The following is a 6,285-nucleotide window of genomic DNA, read 5'->3' as shown; positions in this document are numbered from 1 at the left end:
TGAGTGCCCGCAGGCAAGGTGTCATTTCACCCCTCTGAAGTGCCACAGTGTCCACAGCCCCCCGCCGTCACCATCACCATGACCTTGTGATGCGCAAAACTGCCAAAAACTGGCTCACCACTTCACCGACTGGACTATCTGTCTATCTGTGATGAGATAATGTCCGGATGAGCCGGCACAGATAAGCACCTCCACTGCCGAGACCTGATTCATTATCGCAGCCCGGCGGACAGATAACACGTAAATGCGGCGTGAAAGCCGATAGACGTGAGCGGAGAGTCCAGGCAAAGCGATGACAGGTGGACGAGAGTAAAAACATGCAATACATCCCTTCTGGTGAGTGTCGATTTCACCTGGAGATATAGGGGTGGTGGATTTACCGAGCGGGTAACATCCACCCGCCTTGAATCCGGATACATCTCGCCGATGCCAGCGAGCATCCGCGGGACACTGATGTCGTAAGAGCGCCGGTCAACCCAAGTGATAGGAATTAGTGTCTTACCTGGTGCTGATGCTGCGACCAGGCAGGAAGCAGGGGAGGAGGATGAGGAGTGTGTATCGCATCCACAGATGGATACTGCCGGATGGAGAGAGAGAGAGAGAGAGAGAGAGAGAGAGAGAGCGGGGTGAGACTGACCATGCGCGTAGCAGCCCGTGGTTTCTCAGCTGGTGTGTGTCAGAGAAGCTGGTGGTGCTGTGGAGTCAGGAGCGCGGATGGATATGTGATAATGTGAGACGTGTTTGGGGGGGTGAGATGACCTCTGCTCGGTGAGGCTATAAGCCACCGAGATGAAACTGCATAATTAGGCCTCTGTTTTCATCAAATGATTCATTTATGAGTTCCCCCTTTCGACACTATCTCGGTTTAGATCCATTTGATGGATTTGTGTCAGCACAAATCAACCTCAAGTTTTATAAAGCAATTTGTCTCTTTACAGTTAGGCCCACATTAAGGCAATGCAACATAACGTGTGGTGTGAGCAGCATTGTATCAGCTTGTAAGACTTTTCTGCTATTAGAAAACAGGGTATAACTGAGTGAATGTAGGTTAAGTCCTTGATATATTGCTCCTTACAGCAGGACAGGCTTGTCATCAAGACAACAGATGGAAATATTCTCAAAAGAGAGGAGAAAGACGTGAATCCCTAAATTAGCTTACAGACTTGTAAAAACATTTTTAACACAGTTTGTGCTGGTGACTATAGCCTGAGTTGGAACTTCAATGCATAGTACAAACATAATAATGGAGAACCGGCCACAGAGGACTTGTCTTTACTTCTCTTTTCATTTTTCTTCAATTTGCAAACAGAAGCCGATCGTTTCAGGGTCACACCTTCATCAAGGTGAAACAGAGAAGAAACTTTATATAGATTATAGCTTAGAAAACATTTCAAGGCTTCTCATTGGACAACCACAGCAATCTATCAAATTAGTGAGCGGCACAGGTGATGTTATTATGTAGTTGTTGTGTCTGTCCAATGAGATGCGTTGAAATGTCCCCCAAGTCATGTATAAACACCAAGGATGCAAAATAACCTGGGTTAAAACATGCATATATATATATATATATATATATATATATATATATATATATACACACACACACATATATATATATCTATAGATATAGATATAGATATATCTATATCTATATATATATAGATATAGATATAGATATATATATGTGTGTGTTTTAATTGCACAACAAGCAATATTATCATGATATTCTGCATTTGTATGTATGACATAACACTGTAGTTTACACTTGTCTCATCATAGGTCCTATATAGTGTCAGATCATAACTGACAACATAGCTGGGCCTCTTTCCATTCATCATTTATTTTGCCCTTCATATAATAAAATTAATACAAGCATCAGCCAGGATCTAGATGAATTTTATTTAAGATACCTTTTTGGGTATTTCTGCTTTATTTGACAGGGACAGTAGAGAGAGAGAGAGGATCAGGGTAGGCAGGGCAGACAGAGGCGAAGACATGCAGCAAACGGCCGCTGCAGTAAGGACTTGCAGTAAGGGTGCCTGAATCCAGATGAACGCTGACACTAGACCCTCTGCTTGGACCTGACATGATGCAGCTAGTGTAGCAGGTTGACTGATTTTAATGGGAGCTTACTCAGCGGCTGATTCCCGATGTTTTCCCCATAAATAACTGGTCAAATGCAGATGATGTCATATCATGATGTCAATTCAACACAGGCTACAGTGATGTCAGACAGAATAGTTTTCAGGAGCTGTATCTCAAACATCAATGCCCATCGCAAAATATAGAGTCTGTGCAGATACTATGCAGTGCATGAAGAAGTAAAAAGGCAGCTTCAGAAAAACTGGATACAGCAAAAAATTTCATCAAAATGCTTCATTGTAAAATAAAGTCTGGAATGCATTGAATAACTGGTGATATCTAACAGAGGAAGAGTATCCGAGCGTGTTGTTTCCCCCTCAGCAAACAAGCAGACATTGAACTCTGCCCCACTTCCTGATGCCTATCTCCAGTGAAGGCGGTGTTTGCCATCGCTCCAGCGCCAAACAGTCAGCCAAGTGTGGCCGTCCCTGTAAAAGCCACCAGCCTGCAAAATGTTCAATAATCTCATGTCACAGTGGCTGGCATGGTTTTCCTTCAGGCCTCAGGCAGATTATGGAGGCTCACCTTGTGAAAATGGAAGGTCAGGGGAAGTGTGCCGTATCGCTATCACTGCATATAGAAACTTCAGAGAGGCTGTTGTACCGTTTCACAGAGAGCTCGATATAGACATGGCCTAAATCCTCTCATCGACTAATTTTAGATCAGGTAATAGTATTCATTTTCATAGCATCTTGAGACAAAATTAATCAAATCTTATGTTAAAGAGTATATTATTGTAATCCCCTCTATTCTATTAAATTCTATTGTGAAGTATTTTTTTGCTTGAGGACTATATCTCTATTTCTGTCAGTGCCTTTGATTTCATGAGCCTTCACAGCTTCCTATCACTTCCATTTTTCACTACTATTACCATTTTAGTGTTGTGTTATGTTGAATGTGACCTACATGAACAGCCCAGCGAGTCAACGTCCTTGTATGTGTTAACTTTCTCAGCCCTTAAAGCTGACTGATTCTATTTTAGAGTAGTACCGAGGCAGGAAGCTGAACTACAAATCCACTGCCATGTATCACGGCCTGCAACTGGCCGTTTGCACGTGTTAAGGTGTCTCTGAAGCCTTTTATACCTGTCCTCAGAGGAAGAGGGGGAAGCGGTTCCCTCTGCAGTGAAAGGACTGATTAAATATAACCGACTGCGTCCTCAGTCTTGGTGTCCCCTGGGAAGAATATATTTAAACACACTGCCCTTCAAACAGCAGCAACTGCTTCACATGCAGGAGTTTAAAGGTCAAAGGCTGTTGGCGTCAGTGCTGAGAGAGAATGTCTGAGGACTTTTACTCGGTGACTCAGGTTCAAGCCTCCACAATGGAAAGCATTGTCGCCGCTGGAGTACTTTTGAGAAAGACGCTGAATCCCTGCCACCACAGACCTGGCTTTGTGAAGCAAATGTTTCCCTGGGGACTACTTCCCCTGGCCACCCAGTTTCAAGTCATCAAAACCCAACAGTGTTGCTGCTTTTAGGAAAACTAATGTGGACGACTTTATCATGGTGATGGAATACTGGTGTGAAGAAAGCTTGAAGTCTCTGAAAGTTCATTTCATATCATAGTGGAAGTCACTGGCATGGTCCTTAAGCAGCGATGTAACGTCAACATCCTTTTCAGAGATAAAACCTGAACCCCTGTGTGAAGGGGATTTTCCACTTAGACATGCTGTGGTGCTGAATTTACTCTGTTGGAAAGAAGACAGAGAACCAAACAATCAGATTAGTCCACCTCAGTCCTTCTTAGATTCTATTTTGAGTATGTAGGCTAACTATTAGTAGGGTGAATTCAGCTATCTTTCCTGTGAACGTAACTGAATTGATCAAGATGCCACCCGACCGAATAGAGAATTATATCCGGATGACTTTTGGATGACTTTGGAGGGTGAGTCTCCCTCTTGAGGTTTTCTGAGGCTCAGAAACAGCAATGATAATTTTCACTGATCGGTCCAAAAAATAACACTAACAAACAAATCAATAAATTAAATAGCAAAGCCAGTAGACTGAAAAACAAATTTATCGACATTTTGATGTCTTAGCAGTCAAAAACATATAAATAATGAGTCCCACCTTACATAACATGTGGCTTTTGACTGAAACTAAAGTTGAGGTCTTGCTGACTTGACTTGGGGACTCTGGAGTTGTTCCTGGGTTAGCACACAGGTCAATGCACTGGAATGAGGCCATGGCCATCCCTCTGTTTTACACAGACAGCCTGGGAAAAACACACTGTGTCTTCATGAGTTCCTGTTCTTCTGACTGTCATATCTGAGCGAGATCCATTTACACGCAAGAGATACTCTGAGCAGAGCTGCTTTGACAAAACTGAATTGATCCATTTATTGAGATTCAGAGAGAGGCTGTTGGGGGATAGAGGACGAGTGCTATTGTCATAGCAACAGGCAAAGCAGAAGCAAGGAAAAGGGGGAAGCTGCCTCTAATCCACCAAAAATCCAGGACAGAAGCAAAGGAATTCAGTGTTTACCTTTATTATTATACATCATAATAAAACCAACAGCCACTGTTTTGAATTTAATAAAATATCTCTGGTTTCAAAATGCCACAAGACTTTCCTCTTCCCAATTTCTGCACCAACTAGAGCTAGATTTTCTAAACATTAGAGGAAATAGCTGTCAAATGACAGCTTGCTGGATTTCTCGTAGAAACCCACAAAATTCACTGGCTTTTCTAGTGTTACAGGCTTTTTCACGAATCATGATCAAACCTTCTGTTCAGGGAAAAAAAGAACAAGAAACTCCAGGTGTCACGGCAGGCAGTGGCGGACTCCGTGAATTTGGGGCCCAAGGCAAACCAAGCACCGAACTGTGATCCACGGCTGCCTGGTCTTCTAAACATGACAGAAAAAACACCCTCAGCGTGTTTTCAATATGATTACAGGAAGCCCTCACTTAGACAGATCTTATATCTAATTTTTGTATGACACTGGGAGCTAATTGGCTCCCAGTGTCATACAAGGCAAATTACAGAGTTACATTTTTTTGATAGATTCACTTACTAAAAATCTTCTACAAGCCCATTTTGAGATTGCCCAGCCTGAGGATCAGCACAAAATGCTTCCATAACCTGCATTTTAAAGTTATCGACCTATAATACTTATCTGTAATGTACATTATGGATGCAGATTTGTGCTATGGGCCACCTTTAATAGACAAAACCTGGACAAAACACTTTGTGAAGTATCATTACAGGATGAGATTTTTCTTCATTCCTTACTGGGTAGCGTGCACACTGTTGATTTGAGTGTTGTTGCATCATGGTTGCAAATGTGTTGATTACAGTGTTCTATTCTAAGTTTACACAGTTTTTCTCATGTTGACTGAAGAGCTGTTCCACTGGCAGTGAGCAGGTGGCGGACTTAGAGAGAAACATTTTGGGTGAAACAACAGGATACAGCACATTTTATGGAGACGAGGACAGATTTATGTCATACTCGCACCGTGTCCAGTTCCAGGAGCTCCAGGAGGTTGAAAATGGTATTTTAAACACCAATAATCACAAAAAATTCTAAACTTAGATGAGTGGAAAATCATTTTTAAGTTTGTCTCCTTTAAAGTAACACCCTGTGGAGAATATGATTGGCAAACTTAAAAAAAACATCCAAGGCACACTGTCCTGTTGAAAAAATGTAAAAAAGCATTTATTATTACATGGCTGAGAATGATTTAAAAGCTGGCTGCTGACCAGCACAACATCAGGGTGCAGAGGAAATGACAGCAAGCAGACACAAGTCAATAATGTCAGAAAAGACTGTACACTATGCAGTGACAGCACAAAACATCCCATATCAATACAAGTACACATGAAATAGAGAAAAAAGCAGAAAAACACTGGAAATACATATTGTAGAAATGCCTGCAGTACACTGAATGTATCACAAGTGAAGGAATCATCACATTCAAGAATAGAAACCAGAAAAAAACTAACTTTCCTTTAAGAAAATGGGAGATGTCAACATCTTCGGTCAGACCTGGGAAACCTGGAGGAGTGTTTGCAGCTGTCACAAATCTCTGTGACAGCCACAGCCAGGATCATCATCATCATCATCATCATCATCATCATCATTTCTAATGTAACAGGAGGCCAGAAAAGATCACTCAGATTCAGGACTGCAGTGCTAACTC

General features: G+C 42.0%; 1 protein-coding gene across 1 annotated transcript in view; it reads right to left on the bottom strand.

Annotated features, from left to right (window-relative positions):
* Positions 1 to 543, bottom strand: part of tmem74b (transmembrane protein 74B) — a 7,360-nt gene extending 6,817 nt beyond the window's left edge. The window contains exon 1 of the mRNA XM_030051554.1: positions 503 to 543. The gene's annotated coding sequence lies outside the window, so the exon portion shown is untranslated. The remainder of the gene's footprint in view (positions 1 to 502) is intronic.
* Between the last annotated feature and the right edge of the window lie 5,742 nt (positions 544 to 6,285).

Source organism: Myripristis murdjan, chromosome 5 (genome assembly GCF_902150065.1).
Source record: "Myripristis murdjan chromosome 5, fMyrMur1.1, whole genome shotgun sequence".
Lineage (NCBI taxonomy): Eukaryota > Metazoa > Chordata > Actinopteri > Holocentriformes > Holocentridae > Myripristis > Myripristis murdjan.
The sequence above is the reverse complement of the archived record's forward strand: the minus strand, read 5'-3'. Positions and strand labels throughout refer to the sequence as shown.